Source organism: Bufo gargarizans, chromosome 6, assembly GCF_014858855.1.
Source record: "Bufo gargarizans isolate SCDJY-AF-19 chromosome 6, ASM1485885v1, whole genome shotgun sequence".
Classification (NCBI taxonomy): domain Eukaryota; kingdom Metazoa; phylum Chordata; class Amphibia; order Anura; family Bufonidae; genus Bufo; species Bufo gargarizans.
This window is the reverse complement of record NC_058085.1, coordinates 306,901,973-306,917,650: the sequence shown is the minus strand read 5'-3', so window position 1 is coordinate 306,917,650 and position 15,678 is coordinate 306,901,973. Positions and strand designations below refer to the sequence as shown.

General features: G+C 47.1%; 1 protein-coding gene across 1 annotated transcript in view; it reads left to right on the top strand.

Annotated features, from left to right (window-relative positions):
- Positions 1 to 9,431: 9,431 nt before the first annotated feature.
- SGMS1 (sphingomyelin synthase 1) overlaps positions 9,432 to 15,678 on the top strand; it is a 276,959-nt gene continuing 270,712 nt past the window's right edge. Inside the window, exon 1 of the mRNA XM_044296266.1 lies at positions 9,432 to 9,639. The gene's annotated coding sequence lies outside the window, so the exon portion shown is untranslated. The remainder of the gene's footprint in view (positions 9,640 to 15,678) is intronic.

Here is a 15,678-nt window from a genome sequence, read left to right as displayed (position 1 = left end):
AACCAGTTACTTCCATTACAGAGGATTTCTGTCTGTTTGGAAATGTTGCAGCTGATTTCTCCCAAGTCTTGTCCTTCATTTACCAGATGAATGTAAAACATGGAAGGAGGAGTTTGTCTTCCTTTATACCAGAAGCTGGAAGCCGGATGAACGTTCCAACCGCAGAATAGGAGGGCCTTGATCTTTCTCGACTGTTGTAGGTAGGCACCATCCACGGCCTAGATATGGAAGTAAGGCCAGAGAAGACAGGCAGGCAGGGATTAAAGGGAACCTGTCGCCTCCAAAAACCATCTGAAGCCGTCAGCAGTACCTGCGAGTAGCCAGCAGTGTGTTTCTGACAAATCCTAAATGCAGATAAAGCAAAGGCTCAGAAAACGTTCCTTTATCCCCTGCCGCCGCGCTTCTCTAGACATGCTTCAAGTCAAGATAACCGCGCCCCCTTCCCTGCCCCCTTTGCTGTGACTGACAGCGCTTATGCAGAGAGTTCAGGAAAGCCAGCCAAACTGCCGGCTGTCAGTCACAGCGAAGGGGGCAGGGATGGGGCCGCTGCCCCCGTGACTTGAAGCATGTCTAGAGAAGCGCGGCGGCAGGGGATAAAGGAACATTCTCACAGCCTTTGCCGCATCTGCATTCAGGAACAAGACAATCGTCAGAAACACACTGCTGGCTACTCGCAGGTACTGCTGACGGCTTCAGATGGTTTTTGGAGGTGACAGGTTCCCTTTAATAATAAGTCTATGTCCATACCTGTAAGTGGCCAAGTAACTGTTTTTCAAGATTGCATTTACCATTGCCAGTTACAATACAAAGGGTAGTCCTGGAGCAAAAGGTCTAATAAAATAAATAAATGACATACTGTGCAAACAAAAAGAAAACAGCAGCCACTGTGACGAAATGATGGTATGTATATCCCCCCCAAGGTTGTCAATATCATTATTGCTGCACACCTTGGTGCTGATTTATGTGCAGAAAATCTGCACCAAAACCGCTAATAAATCTACACTATTTATAAAGATTTTGGTGCATTTTATTGTCATTTAAAAAAAAAAAAATTTATTTTTCCCAGCGGTTTTTGGTGCAGACTTTCAGTTTGTTAGCAAGCCCATTGAAGTCTATAGGGAAAACCACTCTACAGAAGGAGCAGAATTGAACAAACAATTGACCTGCTGTAGATTTTAAAATCCATACAACAGGTTAATTTTCAAAAAATTTCAGTTTGTCAAATCTCATTCACTTTTTTCCGAACAGTGTATGAACATCCTCCAGTAACTTGGACACATATAGCAGAAGAACCAGTACTGTCCCTGCCGATCCAATGCCACCACTCTGGTGCTCCTCACTGGTCTTTGTTTACTTGCTTCAGCAATGGCGTGTCCGTCATCACACATCACTCCTGCAGCCAATCACTGGCTCCAGACCAGTGCGGCCAGTGACTGACTGCAGTGGTCACGAGTTTAGACAGACACATTATTACTGCAGCCAGCCAGGTAAAGAAAGGGCAGCAGAGGGCGACAGGATATTTAAGGCTGGGTTCACATCACGTTTTTCCCACCCTTTTAACATATACAAAAAATGTATATGTTAAACTGATGCCTCAGACTGGAGCCATACAGTGGCATCCGTTCACCATAGAGTTCCAATGTAAAAAAAAAACTAAACGTTCCTTTATTTCATTACATTATGTCCCTTTGCCCAATTCTTTAAAAGGGTTGTCCAGGATTGGATGAAAATAGCTGCTTCTGGAAACAGCGCCACACCTGTCCACAGGTCGTGTAGGGTATTGCAGCTCAGCTTTATTGAAATGAAGGTAGCTGAGCTGCGGTACCAGGCTCAACATGTGAACCGATATGGCACTGTTTTTGTAAGAAAGCAACCATGATTATTATTTTTTTTTTTTATTGAGATTTTCAAGAAATTATTTTCTTTACAATGGCATATGTTGATGTTCAAGTTAACATACAAAGAGAGAGTGTATCTGAGAACTTGTACATAAGAGCACAATGGACAACATAACAATGTGGGTGTATCCACGCAAGAAACCCGAACCATGTCTGATGAATAAAGTGCTTACAGGAGGAAAATAAAGCAAAAAGAGTAATAAAGGAACAATGAAGTAAGAGTTAAGTATAAGGTGGGAGAGGGAAGGAACCATGATTTTTATTTTATTTTATTTTTTATCCTGGACAATTCTGTTAAAGCGACCCTCCATTCAGGAGCTCAACAATGATAGTCGAGTCAGTATATATGGGAGATGATTACCTACTATTTATATTCCTCAGATCTTGCTTCTTAGGCTACTTTCACACTCGCGCTTGGTGCGGATCCGTCATGGATCTGGACAGACGCATCCGTTCAGAACGGATCCGTTTGTATTATCCTTAACCTAGCCATGACGGATCTGTCTTGAACACCATTGAAAGTCAATGGAGGACGGATCTGTTTTCTATTGTGCCAGATTGTGTCATAGAAAACGGATCCGTCCCCATTGACTTACATTGTGTGTCGGGACGGATCCGTTTGGCTCAGTTTCGTCAGACGGACACCAAAACGCTGCAAGCAGAATGGAGACAGAACGGAGGCAAACTGATGCATTCTGAGCGGATCCTTATCCATTCAGAATGAATTAGGGCAAAACTGATCCGTTTTGGACCGCTTGCTAGATCCCTGAATGGATCTCACAAACGGAAAGTGAAAACGCCAGTGTGAAAGTAGCCTTAGCCTAGCTCCATTACAGCAGATCTGTGATTAGAGTTTAGCTACAGTGCCCACAGGTAATCTCAAATCACCTTTCTGTCTCCTTAAGGCCTCTTTCACACAAGCGTTACGGATTGCCACAGGATGCATTCAGTGACACTCGTGTGATTTTGGGGCCAATTTATTTCAGTTTTGTCTGTGATTGCATTCCGCGGTTTTGTTTTTTTTCACACAGATGCTATCAGTTTTGATGTGTTTTTCACGCGTGTGAAAAAAAGCAGAAGAATTACAAGCAACCTCTCCTAGCAACCATCAGTGCAAAACTATTCGCATCTGGATGCAATGTGTTTATCACGTAAGCCTCATTCACTTCTATGGGCCCAACACAGAATATAGAACATGCTCCGATTTTCACGTAATGCAGAGATGATGCGTGAAAAACAACGCTCATGTGCACAGACCCATAGGAATAAAGGGGTCAGGATTTGCTGCGAGTGCTGTGTGTTCAGTTCACGCATTGCACCCATAGGGAAAACGAGCCTAAAGGCTCAGACTGCAGCAGATCAGCTGCGTGACCCCGTGATGAGTCAGGTGTGGGTCAGACTCCCTGTAGGCACTGCAGCTAAACGACAGTCACAGTTCACACTAACCCAATGGAACGGAGCTAAACGCAGCCAGGAAGCAAGATCTGAGAAAAATAAATATTTGGTAATCATCTCCTATAGGTCCTGACTTGCATAAGATTTTTGAGCACTCAACCGAAATGTTTCTTTATTTGTTAGGGTGAATTCACACACTGCAGATTTGTTGCTGATGCTTCTGCAACTCAAAATCGGTTCCATTCATCTGAATGGAGTTGTTTTGGCTGCGAACATATACATATGGGCAAGCCCCATTGAGTCCCTAAGATGTGACCTGGCAGGCAATCCAGACTAGTGTATTTGCATGCCTGCTGCTGACTAGTAAGCAAATTACCAGGGCACGTGCAGTTTCTGACCTAGTCCACACTAGTACAGATCTCATCTGTGTGCTGCAGAAGAACATGTGCCCTGGAAATTGACCTGCGGTGCAGATTTGAAGTGCGTAGGATCGCGGTATAAGCTGTGGCTGGTAATTCATTGGGCCTGGGCTGTGACATTGCCACATGTGAATCCTTTAGGCAATCTAAACCAGGACTCTAGATAAGCCTTAGTAATGGCCGATAAGCTTCTGCTTAAGGTTAGGTTCACATCTGCGCTAAAGATAAATCAGCAGAGGAAGAGAGTACAGGGGTTACCATGTCTTGGCATAGCTGGATACTGCCGGGCACTGCCAGATTTCCATTGTCAGTAATAGGATCCAACAGGGATCTGGTGGCTTGATCACGTTATAGTCTATGCCGGATACGGTAACTTTGGTAGTGTGTTCATCTGCCGGAACAGAGTACTATGAACTGGAACTACTATGAACATAGACTCAGGAGGCAAGGTGTGCAGCACACCGGTCCACAACATTTTCTTACCTCTGGGTACTGTAGCTTCTATCACATCTAAAAGACATAGGAGTTTAAGGTGGATTTACACGTTCCAATATTCAGGCAGATTATCGGGAAGGAATGTTCCTGTGAATGCTCCTTCCAGAGAATCCGCCGTCTAAAGGTCACGTGACGAATGAGCAAAGGCTAGTTCATCGGGTGATCCTGTCGTTCATACAGGCGCCTAAATTATTGTTTCTGGGCAGCAGATCGTGCGGTCTAAACAGAGATCTGCTGCCCAGAAACAGTGCAGCTGTATGAGGACGAGCGACCGCAATAGCGATCCATCGTCCTCGTACTGTGGAGGAGATCACTGCATGTAAATGTAGCCCTTTGGCTCCAATGAACAAGCAGCCGACTGTTGGGAAAGAACGCTTCCTTCCCAATAGTCGGCTTTAGTTTGGCGCGTGTAAACCAGCCTTTAGACTGAGCCCCACGGGGGACAGTGACTAATAATGATGTCTGTAAAGTGCTGTGGAATATATTGGTGCTATATAAACAAGAGAAATAATAAATGTTACACTGTTTCGGGTGGTATTTTAGGGCTGTATGGTAACCATTATTTGGCGAGTGTATGACAGCATTATTTAAGCACTAAGGCTGTTTTTGTCCAGCCGGCCACAGGTGTGAAAGTAGCCTAAGTAGTACGGTTATCTGTAAGCTTTAGGCCTCAGCCAATTGTGGTCCCCAATGCACGGGCAACATCTGTGCAGCGGGCCGGACCCGTTCAATAAATGGGTCCTTGCTCTGTCCGCACCACAAAAGAAAAAGACATGTCATATTTATTTGCGGGGCGGCAGAACAACGGAAAGAAACAGCACGGAAGCACTCCGTAGTGCTTCCGGTGTTCTGTTCCGTGACTTCGTTCTGCCTCTCCGGAATTGCGGACCCATTCAAGTGAATGGGTCCGCATCCGTGATGTGTGGTGCACACGGCCGGCGGGCCACAATACCGCCACGGCCGCCCAACGGCCGTGTGCATGAGGCCTTATAGTGTGATTATGTTGGAGCTGTGTAGGGTACTTTTATTTGAGGAGGTTGTGGTATAATAGAGACTCTGGGGCAAAGTGTTTGCATCGTTATTTAGCCAGAATATGGTATGGTAGCAGTAGTTTTGACGACATATATGGTACTATTATTTAGAAACTATAGTGTGTCATTATTTGGAGACTGTGCAACTCTGTGTGTATTGGCTCAGGATTAAATTACAATTATTTTGAGGTTTTATAATGTGATTATTTAGGGCATGTATGGTAGAATTATTTTGACCAGTGTATGGCAGTATTATTTGGGCAGGGTGTGAGCTCGTGGTGAAGCATACCCACCTTAAGTTGCGGCTGTAGCTCCAACGTGATATGTGAGGTGGGGATGTGCCAGACCTGTTCATTATATTAACTTTAAAGGGGTATTCTGATGGTTTGAACTATTAGATTGATGGGGTTCCTACCGCTGGGACCAGGTCCTGTATACCCTGCTGCCCCCTGAAATGAGCGTGGCAGCTCCATTCATTTCTATGGGAGTTCTGGAGATAAGCCGACTATCGGCCGCTCCATTCTTTTCAGGGGGCTGCAGGGGGTACGGGGCTCTCGTTCTTGAGATTGTGGGACTCCCACCAATCTTATAGTTATCCCCTATCCACAGCATAACATTAAACAACTGGAATACCCCTTTAATGGACTGTAGTGGTAAGATCCGGCGTCAGATTCACAGCACACGGAGACACTACACTGCTATATGGAGATAACCGCAAGGGGAAGTGCTGGCCCCTCATTGATGACAGGAGGAGGCAGAAGCTTACATAGAAGGACTGGAGCCGTCCTCTCTGCCAGTTTGGGCACAAGCCCACATGGTATGCACTAGGGCTGCAGCTAACGATTATTTGCCGATTAATTTCTACGATTAATCGATTAATCTGGAAAAACGACAAAATTACAAAACAAAGCGGTTTATATGATTTTACTTGAAAAATTATGTTCAAAGGCCATATTAAAACAAATTGTGGATGGCACTGTTATGGGGGGATCTGTGGACGACACTATTATGGGGAGATCTGTGGATGGCGCTGTTATGGGGAGGGGGATCTGTGGGTGGCGCTGTTATGGAGAGGGGGATATGTGCACTGTTATGGGGAAGGGATATGTGCACTGTTATGGGCATAACAGTGCACAGATCCCTTTCCCCATAGCAGTGCCATAGACAGATTTCCCCCTCCCCATAGAAGCCCCGGCCCTGCTGCTCACAGCAGACTAATCACTCACTGTATCTTTATTTTACCTTACAATCGTGACGCTCCAGTAACAACTAACAGGCTTTATGAATTTATGAATGAAGGAGGCGGAGCAGGTGCGTCACATGAGTAAGTGACGTTACGCCGCCCTCCGCTCTGCCTGTTAGTTGTTACTGGAGCGTCACGATTGTAAGGTAAAATAAAGATGCAGTGACTTAAAGTAAACCACCCGCCCGCATAGCAACGAATCGGCGATTATTCGATAACTGGATTCGTCAACAACGAATCCAAGTTATCGATTACATCGATTAATCGTTGCAGCCCTAGTATGCACTCACCTTACCGGCTGCAAGTGACGTGCTGTCCTGTGGACTGTCAGCGTGTGATATAATTGTACAGGAAACGTTTTGTACCTCTGCCTGCCTTTATATCCCCGCCATTCCAAAAGCGCCCAACCACCATCACCCAGATCCGGGCATGCTCCTTACAATGGTATAGTAGTTTTGGGAAAGGAACATCCTTTCATATTGCGCATGCGCCGACCCGGCTGTCTTTAGTTGGCCGGCGCATGCGCAATATAAAAAGCTGTTCATCTGCCCATAATGGGCAGAGCAGTGCGCAGGTGCGGGCCAGTTCCCAGCCCGCCGTCCTCTGGTGCCGCTCGTGACGTCCGCCGGCTGGAGGTGTGTTTTTCTGGGCACATCGCCCAGTAATGCCGCCCCTGGGCACCTTCAGAGGTAATTTGCAAAAGTTTAAAAAGTGTTATTTTCATTATCTGGGCGAGGGACACGTAAGACAAAGGTATGATCGTAATGAGGGTTAAAGAGTCTATAACCTGATCTGAGCGGTCTAAAACGCTCAGATTAGGTGAAAGACTCCCTTTAAGCACTGTGATTATGCAGACATTGTGTGGCAGAACTATTTTGGCCACTGTGTGCTACTATTAGCATACAGCAGGGCTGGCTAACCTGCGGCTCTCCAGCTGTTGTAAAACTACAATTCCCACCATGCCCTGCTGTAGGCTGATAGCTGTAGGCCAGGTATGCTCAACCTGCGGCTCTCCAGCTGTTGTAAAACTACAATTCCCACCATGCCATGCTGTAGACTGTTACCTGTAGGCTGTCTGAGCATGCTGGAGAGCCGCAGGTTGGCCAGCCCTGGCATACAACATATGGCACTATTATTGAGCCGGCATATGATGGAAATTTTTGGACACTGTATGGTGGTATTTTGAGATGGTATGGTGTCATTATTTGCGGACTGCGCAGTTCTGTTTATACTGGTACCATTGGATTTGTGTTGCTAAGAGCCATGATGGATATGACCTATTTGGACGCTGCATGGTACTATTAATTAGGGACTACAATCCGATTATTTAAAGGAAATCTGTCGCATTACAGTCTGCTCTTCAGGCAGTGTGTTATAGAGCAGGAGGAGCTGAGCAGATTTTTATATATAGTAAAACATGTCATTTATACATTTATATCGCTGTTCTTTCTGTCCTTTAGGGAGCATTCAGACGAACGTGTTTTTCTTCCGTGTCCGTTCCGCAATTTTGACGGACAATGCACGGACCCATTCATTTCTATGGGTCCGTGAAAATTGCGGTATGCCTTTTATTCTCATCCGTGTGCTGTCCGTTCCGTGTGTCCGTTCCGTGTGTTTTAGAACATGTCCTATACTTGGCCGCAAATCGCGGTCCGTGGCCCCATAGAAAGTCATTGGGTCCGTGAAAAACGGATAGCACACGGAAATGCATCCGTGTGTCATCCGTTTTTAACGGACCCTTGGACTGAAAACATTCTATGAAACCCCATTTCATTACCCATCCGTTTTTTTTGCGGACCGTGAATAACGGATGACACACGGAAGCACCACGTCCGTATTATACGGACTTGCGGAACGGAAAAGGAAAGATAACTGAAGACATACGGAACACACGGATCCGTGATTTACGGACCGCAAAACCAACACGGTCGTGTGAATGCTCCCTTAGGAGTCTAGGAGGCGGTCATTTACCCTGGAAAATGGTGCATTCCATGTGTGTCCTATCTTTGGCTGCCATTTTTTTGCAGCCCCATTAAAGTGAATGGTTCCCCATACAGGCTGCAAAAAAACCGGAATAGACACGGAAACAAAATACGTTTGTGTGCATGAGCCCTAAGTGTGTAATCAGCTCCAGCTGTGAATCACTGGTAGGACCTCCCACCTGGCTCCTAAGATCAGAAGGAGCAGAGGTCTAGACCTCCCACCTGGCTCCTGAGCTCAGAAGGAGCAGAGGTCTAGACCTCCCACCTGGCTCCTAAGATCAGAAGGAGCAGAGGTCTAAATGAATAAGTTACAAGTTTTGCTGAACCTTTTCTTATAAATCTATGCATACTAATGCTATTTATGCTTGTGTTACCCCCACCCATTTTCCAGACTAAATTTGCCCGGACTGTATATGAAATTATGGACAGTCACTGCATATTTGGGACAGTTGGCAACTATACACTACATAGCAAGCTGCCTCTGCTCAGTTCCTCCTGTGCTACAGCATGCTGCCTGCAGATTGCATCACATTGGCGGTGACAGCTCTTTTATGGGATGGTTTTGAGCCTAGTTTAGCAGTGTAATTTAGGAATCTGGTACTACTGCAGGGATGTTGGGGGTTATCATTTATAGCACAGGCCACAGATGATGTGCAGGCAATGTCACTAGCATCAGATGCTGCATCCACTATAAATACAACAGGTCCTGCAGCCGAGCACATGAAGACCTTCCTTCCAGCCTCTGTGTACAGTCAGATAATCTGCTCCCTCCCACCATCTACGCAGCGCTGCACGTCCAGGCCTGACATTACACCAAATCGCCGCTAGATGGTGTCAGACTTTTCCTGGCGGGAATCTTGCTGCACGGCTCCGCTGGTGTATCCATTACGGGAGTGCAGGTGAAGTCGCTCGCCGCTAGGTGGCGCCAGACTTTTCCAGGCTGCAATCTGTCTGCTCGGCTCTGCTCTTGCTGTCATCACGGAGTCTCCCAGTTGATAGTAACGCTGTGAATTGTGGGCAGGAGAGATCACAGCCGCCCCCCACCCACACCCCGGGGAGCACTGGACACTGATCCTCCAAGTGACCCGCCCCCCCGGGGGAGAGCCGGACCCCCGCAGCCATCCGTCTACCCGCTGGGCATCACCGGCCGCCGGTCATCTGGAGCTGCTGCCACAAGTGAGTAACAGTGCACGGCTGCCCGTGTCCCAGACTGCAGGATGATGAGAGTAGTAGTGGAGCATAGCAGGCTGCTGGGGTGGCACACGGGGGTACATGCTGGGGTGGAGGGGGGCACACAGCAGTGCCAGGGAGGCTGGAGAAGTGCCCCCCGGGTGTGAGGACAGTTTGGGGTGACCTGTCTGTGGGTGATGGACTGGCAGCAGTCCTGATTGTGATGGAGGTGCCAGTGCTGTGGGCATGAGAGCCACAAACCCACTGACCTCTCACCTGAAGGTTTCCTATCACCCACCATGGACTGCCAGGATGGAAACTTTTATCCTAGTTGTCATTAGAATCAGGTAAGTCCTCTGATATGGGTGACAAGTGGTGGCCCCGGGCACTCATCTGTGTGCAGCAAGAACATGATGTGGGCCCCTGGTTGTGCACCCCCATTACATCTCTCTGTCCGCCAGTAATAGTGAGGCGTGGACAGCCCCTTACATCCAGTCTAATAGCCCTTAGGTAGGTGGCCCCTGGCTGTACATCCCATTACGTCTCTGTACTCTCCACCAGTAATAGTGAGGCGTGGACAGCCCCTTATATCCAGTCTAATAGCCCTTAGGTAGGTGGCCCCTGGTTGTACATCCCATTGCGTCTCTGTCCACCAGTAATAGGCATGGACAGCCCCTTACATCCAGTCTAATAGCCCTTAGGTAGGTGGCCCCTGGCTGTACATCCCATTGCGTCTCTGTCCACCAGTAATAGGCATGGACAGCCCCTTACATCCAGTCTAATAGCCCTTAGGTAGGTGGCCCCTGGCTGTACATCCCATTACATCTCTCTGTCCACCAGTAATAGGCGTGGACAGCCCCTTACATCCAGTCTAATAGCCCTTAGGTAGGTGGCCCCTGGCTGTACATCCCATGACGTCTCTGTCCACCAGTAATAGTGATGCATGGACAGCCCCTTATATCCAGTCTAATAGCCCTTAGGTAGGTGGCCCCTGGCTGTACATCCCATTACGTCTCTATACTCTCCACCAGTAATAGTGATGCATGGACAGTCCCTTACATCCAGTCTAATAGCCCTTAGGTAGGTGGCCCCTGGCTGTACATCCCATTGCATCTCTCTGTCCACCAGTAATAGGCATGGACAGCCCCTTACATCCAGTCTAATAGCCCTTAGGTAGGTAGCCCCTGGCTGTACATCCAATTACGTCTCTGTCCACCAGTAATAGGCATGGACACGCTTGTCCTTTCCCACCTGGTTCAGGGTAAATCCTGGGGGTGACTTACCCAGTGACTCTTACCAGCAGTGTGGGCCGGGTTCAGTCGCCGTCTATGATGTTTGTCTTCTGAGTGCTGTGAAGTGACATTGGCTACTCTCCTCTACTGGATTTTGTCTGTGAAGGATCTCTAGGATCTGGAGGTTGGTGATGTTGGTTTAGTGCTGTAGAAAACATGTAGGTTTCTGGAGACAATGACGCCTCTCGAAGACAGATCCAGAAGTAAGAACCACCTTAAAAATAGAAAAAGTCTTGCACATTGGTTACCCAGGGCGGTGAAACATAGGGCTCAGGATCTATAGGTGGCCATACATATCAGATGAATGCTGCCAGAATGACCAACCATCCAGTGTGTATGGGGGTGCCCCGATTTCTCCCAAGACAGCAGATGCGGGGGAGTTGGGTTTGTTCAATCATTTTGTTCTGATGGGGGATAGCCCTCTATCTATCTGCTCGGCTGAGCGTTCATATGAGGGAAAAGCTGTCTGACGTGTATGGCCTACATGAGTGTTGACTATGGACCAGATTCAATACTTTTATTCAGCTGCTTCCAAAATAACAGAGAGTCCCATAATTGAACTGGGAAGATAAAATAGTACACAGCGCACCATAGGTAGTACTGCCAATAGGAATGACGCAACATGGAGGAGGCCCCTGAGCGGTTGTGCTAATTGGATACAACTGTAATCTGCTGCATCTTCCTCAAAACCAAAGCTGGCCCAATGAGAAGGAGAAATGAGGAGTTGGAGCCACGCGACCAGTGGAATTGACTGGAATCTGCAGCCGGGATTAAAGATGAAAGCTTTAGTGGTGACAACGCATTTCAGCACTGCACCAGAGCCATTATGGCCTGATAAAGGCACTGGTTCATTGCTGAAACGCGTTGTCATCAATAAAGCGTTCATCTTAATGGCCTGATGAAGGCGCTGGTTCAGTGCTGAACCACATTGTCACCAATAAAGTGTTCATCTGGAACCCCAGCAGATAGATTCCGCTCCATTCCACTGGCGGCTCGGCTCCAACTCCACATTTTTCCTTCTCGTTGGACCATCATAGATGAACTGTGAAGGCTCATGCACACTGTTGGAATAGGGTATATTCACAGTCCGCAGGTGTGTTGCACAAATTTCTGTAATTTTAAAGTGATACTGCCTGTTTACACGTGGGCTCGTGTACGGGGCCGCCTGTTTACACGTGGGCTCGTGTACGGGGCCGCCTGTTTACAGGCATTATGGCTGGTTTAATAGGGTTGACCCTGCTGACATATGCTCTTCCAGCAATAATAACTCTATTTGTAATGGCAAATTATTTTATTCTTCAGATTACATTATTTAGAAAATCTGTACCGCCATTTTTGGTGCAAGATTTGCGTTTTTAGCACCACCTGGGGTTTCCTCTCTGGCTGACATGTAGTTCCTTCATGGTCCTTTCAATCTCTATAGCACAGGGCCTCACCAGCCAAGCTGTGGGGGCACCTGAGCCTTGCTGGCAATGGGCATACAGGTGAATGGTTACCTGTATGGTGCTCCCAGTGCCAGGTATTATGTGCCCCCAACTCTCCTCCTTCTCACATTAGATGGAGCTGGTAAATTCTGTGCCAATGATGTGTAGCTAATAGTGCTGACCCTCCGTGTATGTGCATGCCGGGCAGGGCATGCATGTGTTCTCAGTGGGGAGAGGATACTTCTGGCAGCTGCTTATCTCCTGTGAGAACAAAGGATTGGGCATGTTGAAGTCCAGCTGCACGATCCTTCTTTATCCCGACACCTGCTGTCAGAAGGGAGTTGGCACAACCCCATGCCCATTAGAGGGTGGGCCGGTCCTGCCGTAACTGACAGGTTCAGACAAAGAAAGGAGGTCAGCACTCGTGCTTGCTAGTGAAAAACGTGAAAATGTATCCCCTAGTCATCAATGCAGACGATGCAGCGCTTCAGCTAATTATTAGCCTTCACGGGCCGCAGCGTTGCATCATCAGGATTGTTGACTATGGAGTAAAGGTTCACGTTTTTTCACTTTCAACCTCGAGTGCTGCCCATTATTGGGGACTGATTTGGACTTGTCCCCCATTAGGGCGTGCACCGTAGCTGATTTTTCTTTCTTTTTTTTTCTTGGGTTGCTGGTCCTTCTTTCCCTTTTACATAGGTTCATCCAATCCAATGTGTAAAGCCACGTTAAAGGGGTTTTCCGAGACTTTTATACCGATGACTTATCCTCTGGACAAGTCATCAGTATCTGATTGGTGGGGGTCCAATACCTGGGACCCCTCTGATCAGCTGTTTGTGAAGGCAGTGGTTCTCCTGTGAGCGCTGCTGCCTTCTCTGTGCTCACCAATCACAGCGCCGTGCACTGTACAGTGGCAGTTCTTGGTATTGCAGCTTAGCTGCTTCTACACCACGTGACCGATGAATGTGTCGTCACACGGCCGAGAGAAGGCCGCGGGGCTACTGCGAGCACCAGTGCCTCCTCAAACTGCTGATTGGCAGGGGGCCCCCCACGATCAGATTCTGTCCAAAGGACAGGTCATCAGTATAAAGATCTCAGAAAACCCACCTAAAATAAAAAAAATATAAAAAAATCAGTGAATATTATTTTTTTGGTCAGCGTATTAATTCTGTTCAGGCAATAATTAGTTATCGTTAGTTATTATTATAGAAGTATACTATGTAATGTGCATTACGGGCAGTGGTCTGTAGCTCATTTTCATGATTTTAGAATCTATTTTACAGATCTTGCCTCTATGTACTGAGATATCTATCTTTATTTATTTTTTTTCAAGTTTTTATTATATGTATTATATTAGTTGTATTCCGATCTTTTCCGTAGAGGATTACAGGAGTGAGTACAGAGTGGTTCTATAATGTCACCCCCCCCCCGTTACACAAAGCCGCCTGTATGTAGCGTGTGTACAGTATGTGGCGGGTGAGTCCGGCTGTGAGACATGGACTGTTGTGTATTTACAAGCTGTCTTTCATGCTGCGCTCCGCTGCTTGTCACATGCATTCATCCGGCCATCTCTGGGGAGGGATCCTGCCAGCAAGTTACTGGTACTGTGGTGGTGCTGGCCGGTGTCCAGAGCTCGGACTATATAATGCACTGGGGCGTGCACTATACACGCATCCTGATGTGACGCCTGAGCTGACATTGAGCACATTTGATGGTAACGTTATATATAGCACCATTTACAAGCCAAAAAAAAGGTCAATTTTAACCTTATCTCACACATCCCCTTTAAGCTTTTATATATATATATATATATATATATATATATATATATATATATTTATTAAAGGGGGAGTGTGAGATAAGGTTAAAACAATCATTTTTTTTTTTTGCGTATAAATGGTGCCACTCATGTTCCTGCGGTTTCTGATATTATTATAGCTCAGCCCCTCTGCAATACCAGATATATAAACAAGGAAGATGCTTTTCAAGAAAAAAAAAAATTTGAAGGAAAATTCAAAAACTGACCCCCTTTCTCTTTCGATACGTCCCATTAAATAGTTAAAGGGGAGCTGGCATCTCTCCTGCCATGACTGCGTTTGGATCTGTGTGGCTTCCCCATGCAGTAACTCTTTTAACTACATGCTGTGCTGTTCCTCTATTATTCCTGCTAGAAGATCAATTGCAGTCTGCAATAATCTGCCACATCAAGACTTCCACTATGTTATCCTATGGCAAACTGATTCTGCAGCGAAAAACTGTGCCGAAAAATCCACCGATTTTACCGGCAGAATTTTCTGCAGCATATGAAGGCACCCTAAAGGTCCAGCTGGGAATTACCAGTTGGGGGAGTGTTCCTGCACAGTCTGACACTATCGAGTCCGTGCTGCTAGCGTCACACTGTCCCCCACTGGTAGCACCCAGTCGGACCTTTGTTGCAGTCTACTGGCAATTAATTCATTAACTTATAGTAGGAATAATATAGGAACAAAGTCATCGAAATAGGTGGTCCAGAGGTGTTATTACATGAGAAGTAGTTACTGAAACAGACATGTCAGTAGAAGTGACTGGTTGTTTTTAAAGGCGTATTCTCTTAAACATTTCTGGCATATCCACAGGGTCTACTAGCGGAGTCCCTCCTCTGGGACCCTCGTCTGCCAGGAATGTGGGGGTCAGTGCAGACCTCAGTTTACTACCTCTATAGTCTGGGGGTGACTGCTCCCACTTCTGCTGGACACATGGGGACTGTCATGGTGTCATATGCTTTGATATTCCGGTGGGCAAGTCCGACCGTGGCTAAACCCTGCCACTACCTTAAAGAGGTTGTCCAGGCTATCTTCAGGGTTGTTCATCATTATCAGATCGGTGGGGGTCTGACACCCGGCACCCCCTCCGATCAGCTGTATGAAGAGGAGGTGGCGCGCAGTGTACACGTGCTGTCTCCCTTCTCTCTTCCTCCTCTCCGCTGCTGCTGTTCCATAGACATACAGTGGAGAGCAGGAAGGGAGAGGGCACATGCACACCGCGTGCCGTCTCCCCATACAGCTGATCGGCAGGAATGCCGGGTGTCGGACCCCCACCGATCTGATATTGATAACCTATCCTGAGAATAAGTCATCAATATTAAATAGCCCGGACAACCCCTTTAATTTCGTTCTCCAGATAAACAGGTAGGCCCCTCCAAATGAAAGATGTGCCCGCAGACTCAATGAAGTATTCAGAGACCTGGTAATTAAAGTTGTAGTCTCCCCTGATCGGGCGAGGAAGGATGAAATGTCATCTTCTCACTTTCTTACCTGCTGCGGTCACAATATTCTTACATATCACGGCTG